The sequence below is a fragment of the Stomoxys calcitrans genome, chromosome 1, assembly GCF_963082655.1.
Source record: "Stomoxys calcitrans chromosome 1, idStoCalc2.1, whole genome shotgun sequence".
Lineage (NCBI taxonomy): Eukaryota > Metazoa > Arthropoda > Insecta > Diptera > Muscidae > Stomoxys > Stomoxys calcitrans.
The window spans coordinates 8,581,031-8,603,895 of record NC_081552.1 but is presented as its reverse complement, the minus strand read 5'-3'; the positions used below and the strand labels follow the sequence as shown (position 1 = coordinate 8,603,895).

The window sequence follows — 22,865 nt, the reverse complement described above, 5'->3', positions numbered from 1 at the left end:
GATTTGACCCATACTTAGCACAGTTGTTGATATAATAACGAAACACGTCGTGCAAAATTTCGTCCCAATCGGATAAGAATTGCGCACTCTAGAGGCTCAGGAAGTCAAGACCCAAGATCGGTTTATATGGCAGCTATAACAAAACATGGACCGATATGGCCCATTTACAATACCAACCGACCTACACCAATGAGAAGTATTTGTGCTAGCTTTATTCCTTCGGAAGGTAGCGTACGGACGGAAGGACAGGCGGACGGACATGGCTAGATCGACATAAAATTTCACGACGATCAAGAATATATATACTTTATGGGGTCTCAGACGAATATTTCGAGTAGCTACAATCAGAATGACGAAATTAGTATACCCCCCCTATGGTGGAGGGTATAATAAATTTCTTTTATATACATTTTTAGCAGCATCCACGCCAAAATTCGGCCCGGCAGACCTTACTTTATTATACCCACCACCGAAGGATGGGGGTATATTCATTTTGTCATTCCATTTGCAACACATCGAAATATCCATTTCCGACCCTATAAAGTATATATATTCTTGATCAGCGTAAAAATCTAAGACGATCTAGACATGTCCGTCCGTCTGTCTGTTGAAATCACGCTACAGTCTTCAAAAATAGAGATATTGAGCTGAAATTTTGCACAAATTCGTTTTTTGTCCATAAGCAGGTTAAGTTTGAAGATGGGCTATATCAGACTATATTTTGATATAGCCCCCATATAGACCGATCCGCCGATTTAGAGTCTTAGGCCAATAAAAGCCACATTTATTATCCGATTTTGCTGAAATTTTGGACAGTGAGTTGTGTTAGGCCCTTCGACATCCTTCGTCAGTTTTGCCCAGATCGGTTCAGATTTGGATATAGCTGCCATATAGACCGATCCTTAAATTTAGGGTATTAGGCTCTAAAAGCTACATTTAATATCCGATTTTGCTGAAATTTGGGACAGTGAGTTAAGTTAGGCCCTTCGACATACTTCATCAATTTGGCGCAGATTGGTCCATATTTGGATATAGCTGCCATATAGACCGATCTTCCGATTTAGGGTCTTTGGCCCATTAAAGCCACATTTATTATCCGATTTTCCTGAAATTTGGGATAGTGAGTTTTGTAAGGCCCTTCAAAATCTTTTGTCAATTTGGCCCAGATCGGTCCAGATTTGGATATAGCTGCCATATAGACCGATCCTCCGATTTAGGGTCTTAGGCCCATAAAAGCCACATTTATTATCCGATTTTGCTGAAATTTGGGGCAGTGAGTTGCATTAGGCCTTTCGACATCCTTCGGTTATTTGACCCAGATCGGTTCAGATTTGGATATAGCTGCCATATAGACTGATCCCCCGGTTTAGGGTCTTAGGCCCACAAAAGCCACATTTATTATTCGATTTTGATGAAATTCGGGACAGTGAGTTGTGTTAGGCCCTTCGACATCTTTCTTGAATTTGGTCGAGATCGGTTCAGATTTGGATATAGCTGCCATATAGACCGATTTCTTGATTTATGGTTTTGGACCCATAAAATGCTCATTTATTGTCCGATGTCGCCGAAATTTGGGACAGCGAGTTAAGTTAAGCTCCTTGACATACTTCTGCAATATCGCACAGATTGGTCTAGATTTGAATATAGCTGCCATATAGACCGATCTCTCGATTTAAGGTTTTGGGACCATAAAAGAGGCATTTATTGTCCGATTTCGCCGAAATTTGGGACATTGCTTTGTGTTAGGCTCTTCGACATTTTTATGCAACTTGGCCCAAATCGGTCCAAATTTGGATATAGCTGCCATGTAGACCGATATCTCGATTTAAAGTCTTGGCCCCATTAAAGGCGCATTTATAATCCGATTTCACTGAAATTCGACACAGTAACTTATGTTAGGCTTTTCGACATCCGTGTCGTATATAGTTCAGATCGGTTTATTTTTAGATATAGCTAGAATACTTATTAGTATATGGTCCAAATCGGAACTTAATTTGATGTAACTGATATGGGACATAAGGTATGAAATTTTCACCGAATTTTGATGAATGGTTTACATATATACCCGAGGTGGTGGGTATCCAAAGTTCGGCCCGGCCGAAGTTAACGCCTTTTTACTTGTTACTTTTACTTTTTTTATACCCACCACCGAAGGATTGGGGTATATTCATTTTGTCATTCCGTTTGCAACACATCGAAATATCCATCTCCGACCCTATATATATGGATATAGCTGCCATATAGACCGATCTCTCGATTTAAGGTCTTGCGCCAATTAAAGGCCCATTTAATATCCGATTTTGTTGAAATTTGGGACAGTGAGATGTGGTAGGACCTTCTACATTCTTCGTCAATTTGGTTCAGATCGGTTCAGATTTGGATATAGCCGCCATATAGAACGATCTCTCGATTTGAGGTTTTGGGCTTATAAAAGGCGCATTTGTTGCCCGAGGGCGCCGAAATTTGAGACAGTGAGTTAGGTTTAGCCCCTCGACATACTTCTGCAATATGGCGCAGATCGGTCCAGGTTTGGATATAGCTGCCATATTGACCAATTTCTTAATTTAAGGTTTTGGGGCCATAAAAAGCGCATTTATTGTCCGATGTCGCCGAAATTTGGAACAGTGAGTTGTGTTAGGCGCGTCGACTTCATTCTTCAATTTGGCCCAGATCGGTCCAGATTATAGCTGCCATATAGACCGATCTCTAGATTTTAAGATTTGGGGCCATAAAAGGCGCATTTATTGGCCGATTTCGCCGAAATTTGGGACAGTGAGTTATGTTAGGCCCTTCGACATTTTTCTGAAACTTAGCCCAAATCGGTCCATATCTCGATATGAACCGGTCCATAGACCGATATGTCGATTTTAAATCTTGGCCCCATAAAAGGCGCATTTATAAACCGATTTCACTAAAATTTGACATAGTGACTTATGTTAAGCTTTTTGACATCCGAAGACCAATATTTTTGTATACAAAATTGAACAATGACTTGTTCTTATAAGTATTTGGTCCAAATCGGAACTTATTTCGATATAGCTGCTATGGGGCAAAATATATGATTTTGTTCACCGGATTATGACGAAAGGTTATTTTACATATATACCCGAAGTGATGAATATCCAAAGTTCGGCCCGGCCGAGCTTAACGCCTTGTTACTTGTTTATTTTTCTTTTAATTAATTCTAGAAAATTCGGTGTAACTTTTATATCCTACACCACTACTGTGGGATAGGGTATTATAATTTAGTGCATTTAATTATAACACCCAGATGGAAGAGATATAGGCTCATTGATAAATTTACCGACCCACTCAGAATCACTTTCTAATTAGATTTAGCTTTGTCCATCTGTCTGCCCATGTTAATTTTTCATTCACTACGTGTACCTCAGTAGTGGTGTAGGGTTTTCAAAATTTTTAAAATAATTTCTTTATTTTTATACCCTCCACCATAAGATGAGGGGTATACTAATTTCGTCATTCTGATTGTAACTACTCGAAATATTCGTCTGAGACCCCATAAAGTATATATATTCTTGATCGTCGTGAAATTTTATGTCGATTTAGCCATGTCCGTCCGTCTGTCCGTCCGTCTGTCCGTCCGTCTGTCCGTCCTTCCGTGCGTCCGTCTGTCTGTCGAAAGCACGCTAACTTCCGAAGGAGTAAAGCTAGCCGCTTCAAATTTTGCACAAATACTTCATATTAGTGTAGGTCGGTTGGTATTGTAAATGGGCCATATCGGTCCATGTTTTAATATAGCTGCCATATAAACCGATCTTGGGTCTTGACTTCTTGACTTCTTGAGACTATAGAGTGCGCAATTCTTATCCGATTTGAATGAAATTTTGCACGACGTGTTTTGTTATTATATCCAACAACTTTGCCAAGTATGGTTCAAATCGGTCCATAACCTGATATAGCTGTCATATAAACCGATCTTGGGTTTTGACTTCTTGAGCCTCTAGAGGTCGCAATTCCTATCCGATTTGAATGAATTTTGGCACGTAGTATTTTGTTATGATATCCAACAACTGTGCCAAATATGGTTCAAATCGGTCCATAACCTGATATAGCTGTCATATAAACAGATCTGGAAACTTGACTTCTTGAGCTTCTAGAGGGTGCAATTATTATTCGATTTGCCTGAAATTTTGCACGACGGATTCTTTCTTAACCTCAACATACGTGTTTATTATGGTCTGAATCGGTCCATAGCCCGATACAGCTCCCATATAAATCGATCTCTCTATTTTACTTTTGAGCTCACAAAGAGCGCAATTCTTATTCGAATTGGCTGACATTTTACACAGGTCTCCAACATATAATTTAATTGTGGTCCAAACCGGACCATATCTTGATATCGCTCTAATAGCAGAGCAATTCTTTTCGTATATCCTTTTTTTTGCCTAAGAAGAGATGCCGGGAAAAGAACTCGACAAATGCGATCCATGGTGGAGGGTATATAAGATTCGGCCCGGCCGAACTTGCACGCTTTTACTTGTTTAAATTTAACATAATTGAAAAATTTTATTGCTGTACAGTAATGCTTATTGCGTTATTCGATCATTAACATAGCGATGTCGGTAGGCTATGGGATGCGTGGAAGCCAATCAAGCATAAGATGATGAGTTCAAATCTCCACGTCGATTACTGACAAAACAAATCGTTTACGTAGAGAGAGAGAGTGACAGAGAAAAAATCGAGAGCAAGCAGAAAAATGAAAAATATTTTTTCTAACATTGACAAATGTCACAAGAAATTAGTTACGGAACTAGTTTGTTAGAATTAGCAGAAGTACTAGTTCCATTGTCAACTGGTTACTCCAATGACAAACCCATGTATAATTCATCAGTTTTTTACACTGAAAGTCAAAAAAAAAAAATGAACTTGTCCAGATTACTTTGGTTTGGAACTAGTGGCCTGGACTACTGGGAACCATCATAACTTTAGCTGCAATTTTAATACCCACCACCATTTTCGACCCTATAAAATATATATATATTCTTGATCGTCGTAAAAATCTTAGACGATCGAGCCATGTTCGCCGTCTGTCCATTTGTCTGTTGAAATCATGCTACAGTCTTTAAAAATAGAGATATTGGGCTGAAACTTTGCACAGATTTTTTTTTTGTCCACAAGCATTGATTTAAAGTCTTGGCCCCATAAAAGTGGCATTTATAATGCGATTTCACTTAAATTTTACATAGTGACTTATCAAACATAAGTTTGATATCCGTGTCGTATATGGTTCAGATTTGGTTATTGCTACCAAAAGACCAATATTTTGTTCTACAAAATTGAACAATGACTTGTGCTTATTAGACCACTCAATCTCCGTGCCGAATTCGGACCAAGGTGGATCGTATTTCGATATATCTGCTATGGTGGCATGAATTATGTATTTTTCACTGGATTATGGCGAAAGGTGGTTTACATATATACCCGAGGTGGTGGGTATCAAAAGTTCGGCCGGCCGACCTTAACGCCTTAGTGCTTAGTCTTTTACCTCATCGTCTTCACTTTGTATGTTGTGAGTGTATTCATTTTTCGAAAGCAACGCAATTTTCATACACTTTTAATTTCATTTGATATCACACCACAACTTTTTTGTTTGATACTTTGTAGTATTTGTTAAATTTTGGAGTTACCAAAGGAAAATTGAATTAAATGAAAAATGCTGCCTGCATCCAGTTGCAAAAAAGACTATTTCGTTTTTGGTTATTTTGTGCGGCCAATTTGTTTCCTGTTTAAACAGCAAACACATTTGATTTTTAAATGCATAAACATATCGTATTGCTCAAAAAAAAGTTTAAAACATTAAAGTTGTTTTTAAAGAGTTTAAATTCATATGAGAATTTTATTTGTTTTTGCGTTAATTTCCCTGAACTTTTATTTCGGATTTAATACTCTTTGAAATAGCTATTCATACTTCTTTTTGAAGGATGGCTCAACATTTTTTTGCCCCACAATTTTTAATTGCGGACTTGCTAGTGATCCATGAGATGTTTTATTTTATGGCTTTTCTTAATGTCATCGAAAGATTAATTTTTATTGCCTCCATCAAAGGATAGGGAATACTAATTTCCTCATTCCATTTGTAACACATCCAAATGTTGATCCGGGTCCAGGGATGCTAACTTAGTGCCTTTTGTCCTAGAGGTGGTGCTTTTTAGGTTACCAAAACCTGAAAAGGTACTATCTAGTACCAAACAAGAAAAGGTCATTAGCTGGACCCTTTTAGCATTTCTAGTTAGTGCTTTTTACACTTTTTAAGTTGTTTGCCCTCTTTTTGTAAAGGGGATCATTTGCCAGCCCATTTCATTTAACATGAATTTTCCCACAAACAATTCGTTAAAGAATAAGGGATATGTCCTTCTCACAAATGCATGAGTGGAGTCTGATTAAAGTTGTAACTGATGATCAGCGACCACTTTCGCTTAGTACAAACGAAGTGCTGCTGAATACAACAGAAATGTCGCCAGCAATACAAAGTTTTTTTCTTTCAAAATATGCGCCATTGGCAACATTTTTCAAGAAACGAAGTTTGTGCTTTTTATACCCTCCACCATAGGATGGGGGGTATACTAATTTCGTCATTCTGTAACTACTCGAAATATTCGTCTGAGACCCCATAAAGTATATATATTCTTGATCGTCGTGAAATTTTATGTCGATCTAGCCATGTCCGTCCGTCTGTCCGTCCGACCGTCCGTCTGTCTGTCGAAAGCACGCTAACTTCCGAAGGAGTAAAGCTAGCCGCTTGAAATTTTGCACAAATACTTCTTATTAGCGTAGGTCGGTTGGTATTGTAAATGGGCCATATCGGTCCATGTTTTGATATAGCTGCCATATAAACCGATCTTGGGTCTTGAATTCTTGAGCCTCTAGAATGTGCAATTCTTATCCGATTGGAATGAAATTTTGAACGACGTGTTTTTTTATGATATCCAACAACTTTACCAAGTATGGTTCAAATCGGTCCATAACCTGATATAGCTGCCATATAAACCGATCTGGGGTCTTGACTTCTTAAACCTCTAGAGTGCGCAATTCTTATCCGATTGGAATGAAATTTTGCACGACGTCTTTTGTTATGATATCCAACAACTTTGCCAGGTATGGTTCAAATCGGTCCATAACTTTATATGGCTGTCATATAAACCGATCTTGGGTCTTGACTTCTTGAGCCTCTAAAGGACGCAATTCTTATCCAATTTGAATGAATTTTGGCACGTAGTATTTTGTTATGATATCCAACAACTGTGCCAAATATGGTTCAAATCGGTTTATAATCTGATATAGCTGTCATATAAACAGATCTGGGGACTTGACTTCTTGAGCTTCTAGAGGGCGCAATTCCTATCCGATTTGGCTGAAATTTCGCAATACATTTTTTATACCCTCCACCATAAGATGGGGGGTATACTAATTTCGTCATTCTGTTTGTAACTACTCGAAATATTCGTCTGAGACCCCATAAAGTATATATATTCTTGATCGTCGTGAAATTTTATGTCGATCTAGCCATGTCCGTCCGTCTGTCCGTCCGTCCGTCCGTCCGTCCGTCCGTCTGTCTGTCGAAAGCACGCTAACTTCCGAAGGAGTAAAGTTAGCCGCTTGAAATTTTGCACAAATACTTCTTATTGGTGTAGGTCGGATGGTATTGTAAATGGGCCATATCGGTCCATGTTTTGATATAGCTGCCATATAAACCGATCTTGGGTCTTGACTTCTTGAACCTCTAGAGTGCGCAATTCTTATCCGATTGGCACTAAATTTTGCACGACGTGTTTTGTTATGACATCCAACAACTGTGCCAAGTATGGTTCAAATCGGTTCATAATCTGATATAGCTGCCATATAAACCGATCTTGGGTCTTGACTTCTTGAGCCTCTAGAGTGCGCAATTCTTATCCGATTTGAATGAATTTTGGCACGACTTGTTCTGTTATGATGTCCAACAACTGTGCCAAGTATGGTTCAAATCGGTCCATAATCTGATATAGCTGCCATATAAACCGATCTTGGGTCTTGACTTCTTGAGCCTCTAGAGTGCCCAATTCTTATCCGATTTGGCTGAAATTTTGCATGACGTATTTTATTTTTACTTTCAACAACTGTGTCAAATAAGTTTCAAATCGGTTCATAACCTGATATAGCTGCCATATAAACCGATCTGGGATCTTGACTTCTTGACCCCTAGAGGTCGCAATTATTATCCGATATGCCTGAAATTTTGTACGACGTATCCTCTCATGACCATCAACAAACGTGTTTATTATGTTCTGAATCAGTCTATAGCCCGATACAGATCCCATATAAATCGTTCTCTCTATTTTACTTCGTAAGCCCCAATGGGCGCAATTCTTATACGAATTGGCTGAAATTTTACACAGGTCTCCAACATATAATTTAATTGTGGTCCAAACCGGACCATATCTTGATATCGTTAATAGCAGAGCAACTCTTTTCTTATATCCTTTTTTTTTTGACTAAGAAGAGATGCCGGGAAAAGAACTCGACAAATGCGATCCATGGTGGAGGGTATATAAGGTTCGGCCCGGGCGAACTTAGCACGCTTTTACTTGTTTATTGTTACTTTCAACAACTATGTCAAATAAATTACAAGTCGGTTCATAACCTAATTTAGCTGCCATATAAACCGATCTGGGATCTTGACTTCTCGACCCTCTAGAGGTTGCAATTATTATCCGATTTGCCTGAAATTTTGTACGACGTATTCTCTCATGACCATTAACATACGTGTTTATTATGGTCTGAATCGGTCTATAGCCCGATACAGCTCCCATATAAATCGATCTCTCTATTTTACTTCTTGAGGCCACAAAAGGCGCAATTCTTATTCGAATTGGCTGACATTTTACACAGGTCTCCAACATATAATTTAATTGTGGTCCAAACCGGACTATATCTTGATATCGCTCTAATGGCAGAGCAAATCTTTTCTTATATCCTGTTTTGCCTAAAAAGAGATGCCGGGAAAAGAACTCGACAAATGCGATCCATGGTGGAGGGTATATAAGATTCGGCCCGGCCGAACTTAGCACGCTTTTACTTGTTTTTTCTAAAGCAAGCTAAAAGTAACAGCTGATAACTGACAGAAGAAAGAATGCAATTACAGAGTCACAAGCTGTGAAAAAATTTGTCAACGCCGACTATATGAAAAATCCGCAATTACTTTTTGGGCAACCCAATAGTAACCTACGAACAAAAATTTGGTATCCAAATTTCGACTGGGGTACCTATGGGGGGCGCCCCACCACCAAAACCTACCAAATATACATATACACCAATCACGACAATATGGGACTCAAATAAAAGTTATTTTAGATCAGAAACGTATCTGATAACCAATTGTCGGACCAAGTGTTTGGGAGACATATTTACCGACCTTGGCAATATTGCACTCAAATGAAGGGTATATGCGAGTAAAATACGAACTTGATATCCTAATGCGGGACCAATTTTCATGGGGTACTCCCTTTCCCCAATACACCTTCAAATAGGACTTACTTACTGATCATGGAAATATGGGGCTCAAATAAAAGGTATTTGTGTATAGAATACGAGTCTGATATCCAAATGTGGAACCAAGTATGGGTCTAAAGTGGAAGGTCTTTGAGAGTAAAGAAACAACCTGATATCAATATTCAAGAAAAAGTGTCTATGGGGCCACCCTACCCCCATAACACCATCTAAATAGGACGTTTTTGCTGACAATTGCAATATGGGGCTCAATTTCAAAGCCTGGTCACTGAATGGCCTCCCAATCGCCCAAAATAGCCCCAAACCAAACATGTCTGCCGACTATGGAAATATTGGGCTCAAATGAAAGGAATTTGGAAGCAGACCTCGAATCTGAAGTCAACATTCAGGACCAACTGTCTAAGGGACGTCCCACCCCCATAACAACCCCCAAATAATACGTATTTGCTCGTCATGAACATTTGAGTCTTAAACAAGGTGGAGGTCGATATTTATAGTTTTTAGGGCCCATACCCCAAACCGGACATATTTGCTGACTTTAGCAATAAGGGGTTTAAATGTAAGGTATTTGAGATTAGAAAACGAATTTAATATCCAATTTTGAGGCCAATGGCAATATGGAGTTCAAATAAATGATATTTGAGAGTAGAGCACGATGCTGATATTTTTTCAGGGCTAAGTGTGTAGGTGGCCACCCCACCCCTGCATACCCCCAAACTGGACATATTTGTGAATTATGGCACAAAGGGGTTCAAATCTGATATCGGTTTTATGGCTAAGTGTTTGAGGGAGGCCTCACCTCATTAACTCCCCCTAAACCACACATATATACCGACTGCAGCAATATGTAGCTCAAAGGAGAGAAGGACATGAATCTGATATCCACTTTCGGGGCAAAAGGTTTGGCTACTCCAATCCACCACCAAAACCAAAAGAATGAAGTAGATCTCACATCCAAACTTTGATGGGCGGATCATTCCCATACCATTCTTTTCTATAATGCCAGGTCTCTATAAAAACTCAAAATCAGAAATTCGGTATCCTTATTTAGGGTGGAACATGTAGAAGGCCGCGCCACCTCCAAATCCCGCCAAATGGAAATATAAAACAAAAAGAGCACGAATCTTATATGGCCGTCCACGTTACCTCCAAAAATATTCCCATACCGGATATATTTACCTACCTTAGCAATATAAGGCTTAAATGAAAGGTGTTTGGGAATAGAGCACGAAAATGATATCCACATTGGGGCAAAATATTTGAAAAGCCGTACCAGCACCCCAAAAACTGGACTTATTCCCTGACCATGCCAGTATAGGGCTCAGATAAATTAAGAGAGTGAAAGAAAGCGCAGGGGAGCGGGCCCTGTCCAGCTAGTATAGATACAGAAATAAATTTAGGGCTATATAAAGGTCAGGCGGTATAATTTGCAAGATATTCATTTGGATTCTAGGAACATTATTGAAAAAATAGGCAAAAAAAAAAATAACAAAATATATTTAAAACAAGTAAAAACGTGCTGTGTTCGGCCGTGCCGAACTTGTTTTCCCACCACCAAGAATATAATATTCATCCTATTTTATTATAACGCCACTTCTATATCTATAGTTACATCTTAATAGGAGCTGGTCTCGATCATATTTTATTCAGGTCCAGAGAACTCATATACAAGCAAAAGTTATAGCGCAATTAGGCAAGAAATCCGCTTTTTATGGGATTAAGGCCCAAAATTAGAACATCAGTCTAAATGACAGCTATATCTGTATAGTCTGATCTGATTCATATTTAGATCCGATGTCGGGAGGCTTTAAACAATTCACTATTTCAAATTTCAAAGATATGGGGGAAAAAATAAAGCTTTTATTGGCTTCAGACCCTTTATCGGCAGATCGGTCTATATGGTAGCTATATCTAAATATAGTCCGATCTGAACCATATTAAGGTCGAATGTCGAGAGGCTTAAAGCTACTCACTGTTTCAAATTTCACCCTTTATCGGCATAACTTTTGAAAAAATCGAATTCAAGAAAAAATTAAAATCTGGCAACATTAGAGCGAAAATTCAACTATAGATGAAACCAATATTGAAAAGCAAAAATCAGGTGGGGCCGACTACCTACTCCTCTTAATACATAGGACGTATGGCTAGTCAGACTTTAATTTTGAATACCTTTTGAAATATCGAAAAGAACTTTGCAAGATTTTCTTACGATGCAACCTGAATTGTGCCTGCTGCAGTGCTAAGTACGTCGATTAAAGGATATATATGGGAGTTATATGTAATTTCGGTCAGATTTTGATGAAATTTTGCACACGTATTGGAATAAAACACTTCATGCTTAGGTAAGATTGGACCAAAATTGTGGCTACTACAGCCGAAAACTACCATGGCGGATGAAAAATAAATGTATGAGCAATATCTAAATCAGGACCGATTTTGATGAAATTTTGCATACGTTTTGGGACGCCAATTGGACCAAAGTGTGGTTACTACAACCTAAAAAGCTTATATCAGATGAATGATATATCTGAATCTGGAACGATTTTCATGCATTTTTGCACACGTTTTGGGACGATGAATAAATCATTTCAAGCTAAATTTTGTAAAGATCGGTCCAAAAGTGTGGCTACGGATAAAAGATATATATGGGTGCAATATCCAAATCTGATCCGATTTTGCTCAAAACCAACATCGTGTACTTGTACCAAAAGAAAAGCTTGTGCAATATTTTATGGCAATCGGTCAACAAATGTCGGATCAGGAAGTTCTTCCAAGTCGATCGGTACAATTGTCAATGGGTCTGGCTCTTCTCCCATTTAGAGTTGTGAACAAATGCACAAAGTTATAATAAACTTTGTGCATTTGTCCTAGACCAGTGCTGGTCTAGGGCATCAAAACAATATAATCAATACAAACATGTATGAGAATATAAACAAATTTTATGAGCACAGCTATTCATTTCATTATTCATCCCTAAAAAATTTAGGCAAACATATACATTGCTCACGTCAATATGGGACTCAAATGAATAATGTATGAAAATTTAATTTAGTCTTCAATTCTAAATTAAGTTTAGTCTATTTTTCCAAAACTTCGCTCTTCAATAAAGATACATTTCAATTCAAAGTTATTGTCTAACCAATGTTTTTTGTTTTGAAGAAATTTCTTTTTGGATTAATTTTTAAAAATTTGCCGAAAAACTGTGAAAATCTTTATGAAAATTTAAATTTCTTGACATTTTCTATTGAACCATAATCAACTTGTGCAAATAAACTTCGCAGTCATAACATTGGGACCCTGCTGGTGTTCTTAACTTTTGTACTATGTAATTTTCTCGTTAAGTAAATTTTAGTCCCCATTTTCATGAGATTATAGAGTGTGAGAAATATAGTTTCCAAGGCCTACAGCAGTATGGCAAATATTTCTATTATAAAATTAAAATTTAAAAATTTTCTTTATTCATGATGATACTTTTGATATTAAAAAGAAGAAAAGTAACGACCGTAATTCCCCAATTAACACATTTTCCCATTTCTCTAACTGAGGTTAAGAAAAGGAAAAACGAAAATATTTCAACTGATATCATTTGTTTTATTTTAAATATTTTGTTTGTTTCTCAATTTTAGATAATTCATCTTTTAATATTTTATGGCAAAAGTTTTATCGAAATTGCTTTGGTCATTTTGTTTTATTGTTCGCATTGCTTTGACCAGACTGTCTAAAAATGTTTTTTAAACAAAAAAGCCATAAAAAAAGAATAAAAGAACAAAAACCAGATAAATGTGACATCTTAAAGGCTTGTTCATCGATGAAAGGACATATTAATAAAAGCGTTGTGTTCGATGTTACCATGGTGAAGGGATGCATTTATCAGGTTTCAACTCAGGCAACCGGGCAAAAACACTCGAGCTGCAAAAGAAAAAAATCAAACAAAACCATTATAGATATGAGTTTTTAAAAATATTTTTCATAACCTTCAAACTATGGAACAGTTCCTTCACCTCCTTTAATATCCAAGACAATCAGAAGGGCATTTTTTATTCGCTTTAAGACATATCGAAACATAAAATGCCGACCCTAAATTATTGCCGTTTAAATAAATAAATGCCGTTTAAAATTATTGGAAGTAACAAATTATTGGAAGTAACAATTGGAAGTATGTCCGCCTATGGCACGAAGGTTAGGTTAGGTTTAAGTTGCAGTCTGCCATCGGACTCACTTAGATGTTTTCGTCCAATGTGATACCACAGGAACAAAGAAGGAAAATGCCTTCTACTTCCTACCGTTGAACCATCCAGATCTCTTTAAAGAGCCCAATAACTTGCGAATGTTCACATCCGCAAAATCAGACAGGTTCTACAAGAAATGGGAACCTAAGGTGGAACTCCTTCTGATTGCTAGTGCGGGACACACACACAGAAGGTGTTCTATAGTCTCTTCTTTTCGATGTCCACACAGCTTCTGCAAATTCGGTGCTGGCAAGCTTAAGCCTGTCAGCATATTTTCCGATTAGACAGTGGCCTGTCATGACGGACACACAATGAAAGAGAGGTCTGTTTTAGCCAACGAAAGCAAAGCGGTAGACCGGGACACACACACACAAAAGGTGTTCTATAGTCTCTTCTTCTTCGATGTTGTCACACATTTTGCAAAAGTCATTGCCAACGATAGCAAAGCGGTCTGTCTTTTAAAATAACGCTAAATTCTTAAAGATACAGATATTGGACTGAAACCTTGCACAGAGTCTATTTTTATCCGTAGACAGATTAAGTTGGAAGAAAGTTTATATCGATCAGGTATATTGGACGATAATGACAATTTGGGACTCGAATGAAAGTTATTCGGGAGTAAATTACGAATATGGTCCGGAGTTACCACCAAAACGCCACCCAAAATCAAAAATGGACCTATAGGGACAATATGGATATCAAATGAAAGATATTGGAGAGTAGAATACGAATGTGGTATAATAACTTGGGTTCATGTATCCAAGTCTTCGCCCAACCCCAAAAATTGCTCCAAATAAACATATTGGATATATATATCAATAAAGGACTCAAATTAAAGGTATTCGGGAGTAAACTATGAATATGACATAAAAAAGGTGGTCTAGGTAATTGGTGGTCGCCTCATCGCCGATAAGCTCCCCAAATGGGAATATTAGTCGATCATAGCTTAATGAAACTCAAATGAAAGGTATTTGAGAGCAGATTACTGCATATGACAGAATGCAGGTGGTGCTTTACCTCCTTAAAATATCCTCCAATAGGTTATTTGACCTATTAAAACAATGGGGAATCATGTGATAGATTTTATTGGATAGAGTGCGTCATTCAAATTTGTGCTCAAGTGGCAGATGGGGTGTGGCGCATAACCCCCATAGAGACGCCATCCACCAAACGGTTGTATACACCAATCATGACAATATGGGGTAAAATTAAAGGTATACGGTTGTGAACTGCGAATCTGATATCATTATTCTGCTCATATATCTAGCGGACCGCCTCACCCCACAACAGTCGATCAATTATAATGGCCAAACGGAACACTGTGCGATTTAATTAATTTGTGAGGACACAAAATGTAGGAAGTCATAGCCCCGAAATTGTGCCGTGATAGCAGGAGTTGCAATCCTTAACATTATGGTTGCAACCATTTTTAGCTCATCGATAGACAAGACCAAACGACATGTTACAACTCTTTTTTGTTAAAAAATTTTACACGGTTTAATAATAAGAACTAGCGACACCGCACCAAATATATAGACTGGCAAATTAGTTCTTTACCACAGAAAATCCTTTAACATGGCAATTTGATTTTATTAAAAACAGGCATGCTAATTCGGTCGTGCCGAATCTTATATACCCTCCACCATGGATCGCATTTGTCGAATTCTCTAGAGGCTCAAGACGTCAAGACCCAAGATTGGTTTATATGGCAGCTATATCAAAAAATAGACCAATTTGAACCAATGAGAATAGCGCGCTCTAGAGGCTCAAGAAGTCAATACCCAAGATCGGTTTAAATGGCAGCTATATTGAAACGTGGACCGATTTGGCCCACTTAAAATCCCAACCGACCTACACTAATAAAAAGTATTTGTTAAAAATTTCGAGCTGCTAGCTTTTCTTCTTCGAAAGTTAGCGTGCTTTCGACAGACAGACGGACGGATGGACTGACGGACGGACATGGCTAGATCGTCCTAAAATGCCATGACGATCAAGAATATATATATTTCGATGTATTACAAACAGAATGACGAAATTAGTATACCCCCATCCTATGGTGCAGGGTATAAAAAAGATTAAACGATGACTATTTAATAGGTAGACGTATGTTATGGTGGTTGTCTATGAATAACAACTCACAGACAACCACCAAATGACGATCCGCTCTAAGCGAGTAGCACTAACATTTAATTCAATTGGTTTTACTTGATCCAATTGGATTTAGTTGCAAACAACCAGTAGATACCGCTAATTTGGAGAAGACAACATGAAAAGAGAGAGGGCAGAGTATATCTTTGTTATGACAACCTATCGGTCCTTTGAATAAACAACAAGTAAAAGAGTGCCGGGCCGAATCTTATATACCCTACACCATGGATCGCATTTGTCGAGTTCTTTTCCCGGTATCTCCTCTTAGGCAAAAAAAGGATATAAGAAAAGATTTGCTCTGCTATTAGAGCGATATCATGATATGGTCCGGTTTGGACCACAATTTAATTATATGTTGGAGACCTGTGTAAAATGTCTGCCAATTCGTATAAGAATTACGCCCTTTGTGGGTTCAAGAAGTAAAATAGAGAGATCGATTGATATGGGAGCTGTATCGGGCTATAGAACGATTCACACCATAATAAACGCGTATGTTAATTGTCATGAGAGAATCCGTCGTACAAAATTTCAGGCAAATCGGATAATAATTGGGACCTATAGAGGCTCAAGAAATTAAGATCCCAGATCGGTTAATATGGCAGCTATATCAGGTTATGAACCGACTTGTACTTTATATGCAATAGTTGTTGAAAGTAACAAAAAAAAAATGTCTTGCGATAGGAATTGCGCCCTCTAGAAGCTCAAGAAGTCAAGTCCCCAGATCTGTTTATATGACAGCTATATCAGGTTTTGAACCGATTTGAACCATATTTGGCACAGTTGTTGGATATTATAACAAAATACTACGTGCCAAAATTCATTCAAATCGGATAAGAATTGCGCCCTCTAGAGGCTCAAAAAGTCAAGACCCAAGATCGGTTTATAGGGCAGCTATATAAGGTTATGGACCGATTTGAACCATACTTGGCACAGTTGTTGGATATCGTGCTGAATTTCATTCCAATCGGATAAGAATTGCGCACTCTAGAGGCTCAAGAAATCAAGACCCCAGATCGGTTTATATGGCAGCTATATCAGGTTATCATCCGATTTAAACCATACTTAGTACAGTTGTTGGATATCATAACAAAACACGTCGTGCAAAATTTCATCCCAATGGGATATGAATTGCGCACTCTAGAGGCTCAAGAATCAAGACCCAAGATCGGTTTATATGGCAGCTATATCAAAACATGGACCGATATGGCCCATTTACAATACCAACCGACCTACACTAATAAGAAGTATTTGTGCAAAATTTCAAGCGGCTAGCTTTACTCCTACGGAAGTTAGCGTGCTTTCGACAGACAGACGGACGGACGGACAGAGGGACATGGCTAGATCGACATAAAATGTCGAGACGATAAAGAATATATATACTTTATGGGGTCTCAGACGAATATTTCGAGTAGTTACAAACAGAATGACGAAATTAGTATACCCCCCATCTTATGGTGGAGGGTATAAAAATAAAACATAATAATTTCCTCCTATGTATATTGTATATATATATATATATATATATACCTCCTTACCCTTACTTTCAGAAACGCCAGATCTCGGATATGGGTAGTGTGATTTAAGCGAAATTTTGTGCGCTTTCATATAGTACCCTTAAAATAAAAATTTGGTATCCAAATTTCGGATGGGGTAACTAGGGGGGCTACCCCACCCTAAAACCTTCCAAACATATATTTAGACCAATCACGACAATATGGGACTCAAATGAAAGGTATTTAGGATAAGAAGACGTATCTGATATCCAATTGTCGGACCAAGTGCTAGGGGGACCACCCCAAGGCCCAAAACACCCATAAATCGGACATATTTACCGACCATGGCAATATGCGTCTCAAATAAAAGGTATTTGCGAATAGAATACGAATGTAATATGTAATATATTGGAATATGGGCTTAAATAAAAAGTAATTGAATGTAGAATACGAGTCTTATATCGAAATATGGGACCAAGTGTTAGGGGGAGCGTCTCAAAACAGAAGGGACAAATTTACGACCATAGCAATATGGGGCTCAAATTAAATCTTTGGGTGTAAAGCACGAAGTTGATATCAATATTCGGGAAAAGTGTCTACGGGGCCACGCCACCCCCATAACACCACCCAAATAGTAAGTATTTTCTGACTATTGCAATATGAGGCTCAAATAAGAGGCATTTTAAAGTGGAACACGAATCCGATACATATTTTCAAGGCCAACTCACTCAATGGCCGCCAATCCCCCAAAACACCCCCCAAGCCGGTCATGTTTGAAGACTATGGAAATATGGGGCTCAAATTAAACGTATGTGGGAGTATACCACGTATCTGATATCAATATTAGGGGCCAACTGTCTAGCGGACGTCCCACCACCATAACAACCCCCAAATAAGACATATTTGCTCACCAAGACAATTTGGGTCTTAAAGAGAGTGGAACTAAATATTCATAGTTTTTAGGGCCAATAACCCAAACCGGACATATTAGATGACTTTTGCAATAAGGAGTTTAAATGAGATTAGAAAACGAATTTGATATCCAATTTTGAGGGCAATGGCAATATGGGGTTCAAATAAATGATATGAGAATAGAGCACGTTGCTGATATATTTTCCGGGCTTAGTGTTTGGGGTACCAACCCAATCCCCAAAACACGACTAAATCGGGCATATTTACCGACCATTTCAATGTGGAACTTAAATGAAAGGAATTGAAGAGGAGGAGCAAGAATTGATACCCATTTTCGTGACCATCCATTCGTATCCAAAACACCCCCAAACGAAATATGTGTGGCTCAAATAAAAGGTGTTTGAGATTGGAAAACGAATTTGATAACCTATTTTGGGGCCATATGTTTGGGGGACGCCTCATCCTGTAAACTCCTCTTAAGCCAATGGCAATATGGGGTTTAAATAAATGGTATTTGAGAGAAGACCACGATGCTAATATTTTTTCAGGGCCAAGTATCTGAGGGACTACCTCTTCCCCGAAAACACCCCTAAATCAGACATCATGAGAATATCGGGCTGAAATGAAGTATTTTAAGAATGGAGTACACCTTACATCCAAACTTAAATTCGTAGACCAATAAAGATCATATGGGATTCAGATAAAGGCACTTATGTTGTTAAACTGTAAGTCAAGTTAGCATGGTATTTCACTAAAAGATCTTTAACTGTCGAAAATAAATATTCCAAGGAAACTTTTGTTCCATATAAAGTAAAAGAAGGCGCAGCGGAGCGGGCCCGGGTCAGCTAGTGGGCTATATAATTTTTAGAAATCGGATGTAGGCGGTCCCTCCCCCTTACCCCAACAACCCCATCCAACCAAAAGTGGACCGATAGGCAAAATATGCATATCAAAAGAAAGGTATTGGAGACTACAAAGCGAGCCTTCCCAATCCAAAAACTCCTCTAAACAGATATATTCGACGTTCATGTCAATATGGTCCTCAAATGAAAAGTATTCGACAGTAAATTACAAATGTGGCATAAAAAATGAGGTCCATGTAATGGGAGGTCGCCCCACCCCCAAGTACCCCCAAATGGGCATATAGCCGACCATGACTATATGGGACTCAAATGAAAGGTAATTGGGAGTAGATTACGAATATGCCATTAAAGTTTGAGTTTAAGTCTAGGTGGCGCTTTTCTTTCCAAATATAAATCAAATAGGTTGATTGACCCATAACACAATTTGGTATCCATATTTGAGTCGAAATGTCTGAGTGCCATCCCTCCCCTTAAAAGCACTTCTCATTACCCTAATTTTCAAAACCACCAGATCTCGGATTAGTTCGAAATTTTTTTTTGCACTCTCACAGTGAAAACAAAATATGGTTTCTATTTTTGGCTCGGGTACCTCGGGGGTCGTTCAAAACCCGGCAAATGAGTATATAGACCAATCACGACAATATGGATCTCAAACGAAAGGTGCATGAGAGAAAACAAGTAAAAAGGCGTTAAGTTCGGCCGGGCCGAACTTTGGATACCCACCACCTCGGGTATATATGTAAACCATCTTTCATCAAAATTCGGTGAAAATTTCATACCTTATGTCCCATATCAGTTATACCCAAATATGTTCTGATTTGGACCAAATACTAATAAATACATTAGCTATATGTAAAAATAAACCGATCTGAACTATATACGACACGGATGTCGAAAAGCCGAACATAAGTCACTGTGTCAAATTTCAGTGAAATCGGATTATAAATGCGCCTTTTATGGGGCCAAGACTTTAAATCGAGATATCGGTCTACAAGGCAGCTATATCCAAATCTGGACCGATTTGAGCCAAGTTGCATAACAATGTCGAAGAGCCTAACACAAAGCACTGTCCCAATTTCAGCGACATCGGACAATCAATGTTTCTTTTATGGGCCCAAAACTTTAAATCGAGAGATCGGTCTATATGGCAGCTATATTCAAATCTGGATCGATCTGGGCATAATTAAGGAAGGACGTCGAAGAGTCTAAAAAAAAAACTCACTGTCTCAAATATCAGCGACATCGGACAATAAATGCGTCTTTTATGGCCCCACAACCTAAAACCTAGATATCGGTCTATATGGCAGCTATATCTAAATCTGGACCGATCGGTGCGATATTACAGAAGTATGTCAAGGGGCTTAACTTAACTCACTGTCCCAAATTTCGACGACATCGGACAATAAATGAGCATTTTATGGGCCCAAAACCACAAATCAAGAAATCGGTCTATATGACAGCTATATCCAAATCTGATCTGGACCAAATTGAAGGAAGATGTCGAAGTGCCTAACACAACTCACTGTCCCAAATTTCAGTAAAATCGGATAAAAAATGTGGCTTTTATGGGCCTTAGACCCTAAATCGTAGGATCGGTCTATATGGCAGCTATATCCAAATCTGGACCGATCTGAGTCAAATTGACGAAGGATGTCGAAGGGCCTAACACAACTCACTGTTCCAAATTTTAGCGAAATCGGATAAAAAATGTGGCTTTTATGGGCGTAAGACCCTAAATCGGTGGATCGGTCTATATGGGGGCTATATCAAGATATAGTCCGATATAGCCCATCTTCGAACTTAACCTGCTTATGGACAAAAAAAGAATCTGTGCAAAATTTCAGCTCAATATCTCTATTTTCAAAGACTGTAGCGTGATTTCAACAGACAGACGGACAGACGGACGGACATGTCCAGATCGTCTTAGATTTTTACGCTGATCAAGAATATATATACTTTATAGGGTCGGAAATGGATATTTCGATGTGTTGCAAACGGAATGACAAAATGAATATACCCCCATCCTTCGGTGGTGGGTATAAAAAACGAATTTGATATCCAATTGGAGAGCCATGTGTTTGGGGAACTGCCCCACCTGAAAACACCTCACTATTATATAAAAGCTTTTTAATGTTTAAATTGATTGATTTTCGAGAAATTGATACTCATTTTCGAGACATTTCATTTTCCTGGGTCCATCCCACCCTCAAACAGAATTTATTTACCGATCATGCCATTATGGGGCTCATATAAAATGTATTTGAAAATGGAGAACGAATCGTATATTTACATTAAGAGCCAAGGGTCTCTCTAAACCGGGGTAAAAATTAACCCAGGAACAGAGAAGGGCACACTTCTCACACATCAATGAAAGCTTTTCGATTCAAGTTTAAACTCAATGATAAGGGACTTTTTTTATAGCCAAGTCCGAATGCCGTTCCGCAGTGCGACATCTCTTGGGGGAGAATTTTTTACATGACCATGCATGGCAAATGTCGCCAGGATTAAAAGAGGATCACCACCGCTTTAAATTTTGTCCGATGTTATCGCCAGGATTTGAACGCAGACGTTCAGCGTTATAGGCGGGCATAGGCTACATTGGCACGAATTCGATATACACATTCAGGGCGAAGTGTCTCAACCCTAAATGATGTTAAAGAGTTAAAGAAGGAGCAGCGGAGCGGGCCCGGTTCGGCTAGTAATTGTACAAAACTTCGTATAGAAAAAGTCGTTTAGAGCACTGGTCGAACACACATAGGAAAGTAAAGGAGGATAAGCACAGAAAATTTAACTTGTGATAAATTTTATCTTCTATCTCTCGTTTGTATGTTTTTAGCTTTTTTATTTTTTTTTTTATATATTACTTCCAATATTTATTCAAACAATCATTTTTTTCTCACGTATATTTCCACAAAATCGATAAAATATGCAAAGACGGTATTTTCCGTTGCTTTATTCTGCCATGTAATGTACACAACTGGCTACAAACGTCTAACTTGAGTGCAAAACGTCGTGTATACCAGAAAACTTTTGCTTCTAACCAACCTATAGATTAACATTGGCCAACCATCAACTTGTTGTAAGCAACCCCAATCTGCACACGGGCAATGTTAAAAAACATTTAAGAGAACTTAATTAACAGCTTAAGAGAAAAATTTTGCTACTTTGCAGATATTTCCTCAGACAATTGACTTTTATTATGATTTGCCTCTGCTGTTGCTTTTACTTTCTATTTTGAATCTTTCATTTTGGGAGAAAGTAGTTTTCTTGTTTAGTTTGTTTTCTGCTTCTGTTCTTGAATGTTATAAAATATATTACAAAAGATTTTCTTTTGATGTTTTTGTGTTGCGTATGGTAATTCTTCTCACACTTTCATTATGGAGATTTTTTGTTCTTTTTATGGATTTTTGTGAGCTATGTGGGTGCACGCACGAGTATGTGTGGTCTGCTTCATATATTGTATTGAAATCATAAATCGCCAAAATTAATTACGTGGCATGAAGAAAATTACACCCAAAACCATTTGCCAGCAGCGCGCTCTTCATTTCGGTTTGCTTTGATTTTGAAAGATTATATGAATATCAATATTTCTATTTAATGATTTAATAAACAAATAAATGAATTTGTTTCATGGTATATTGAAATTTTTCCGTCGCCCCGCCAAAAGTGTTAGTGTTTTACTTTACTATCTGGCTTTTACGCAGCAGCAATTG

General features: G+C 38.1%; 1 long non-coding RNA gene across 3 annotated transcripts; it reads right to left on the bottom strand.

Moving 5' to 3' along the window:
• Positions 1 to 13,123: 13,123 nt before the first annotated feature.
• Positions 13,124 to 22,138, bottom strand: LOC106091774 (uncharacterized). 3 transcript variants are annotated; one of them, XR_001222052.2, is made up of 3 exons: positions 22,053 to 22,138; positions 13,482 to 13,584; positions 13,124 to 13,416 (listed from the first exon to the last, which is right to left on the bottom strand). It is a non-coding gene; the product is annotated as an uncharacterized LOC106091774 (long non-coding RNA). The 3 variants fall into 3 exon arrangements; XR_001222051.2 differs by having other exon boundaries at positions 13,509 to 13,584; XR_009398778.1 differs by having other exon boundaries at positions 13,509 to 13,584; positions 22,017 to 22,128.
• Positions 22,139 to 22,865: the final 727 nt, after the last annotated feature.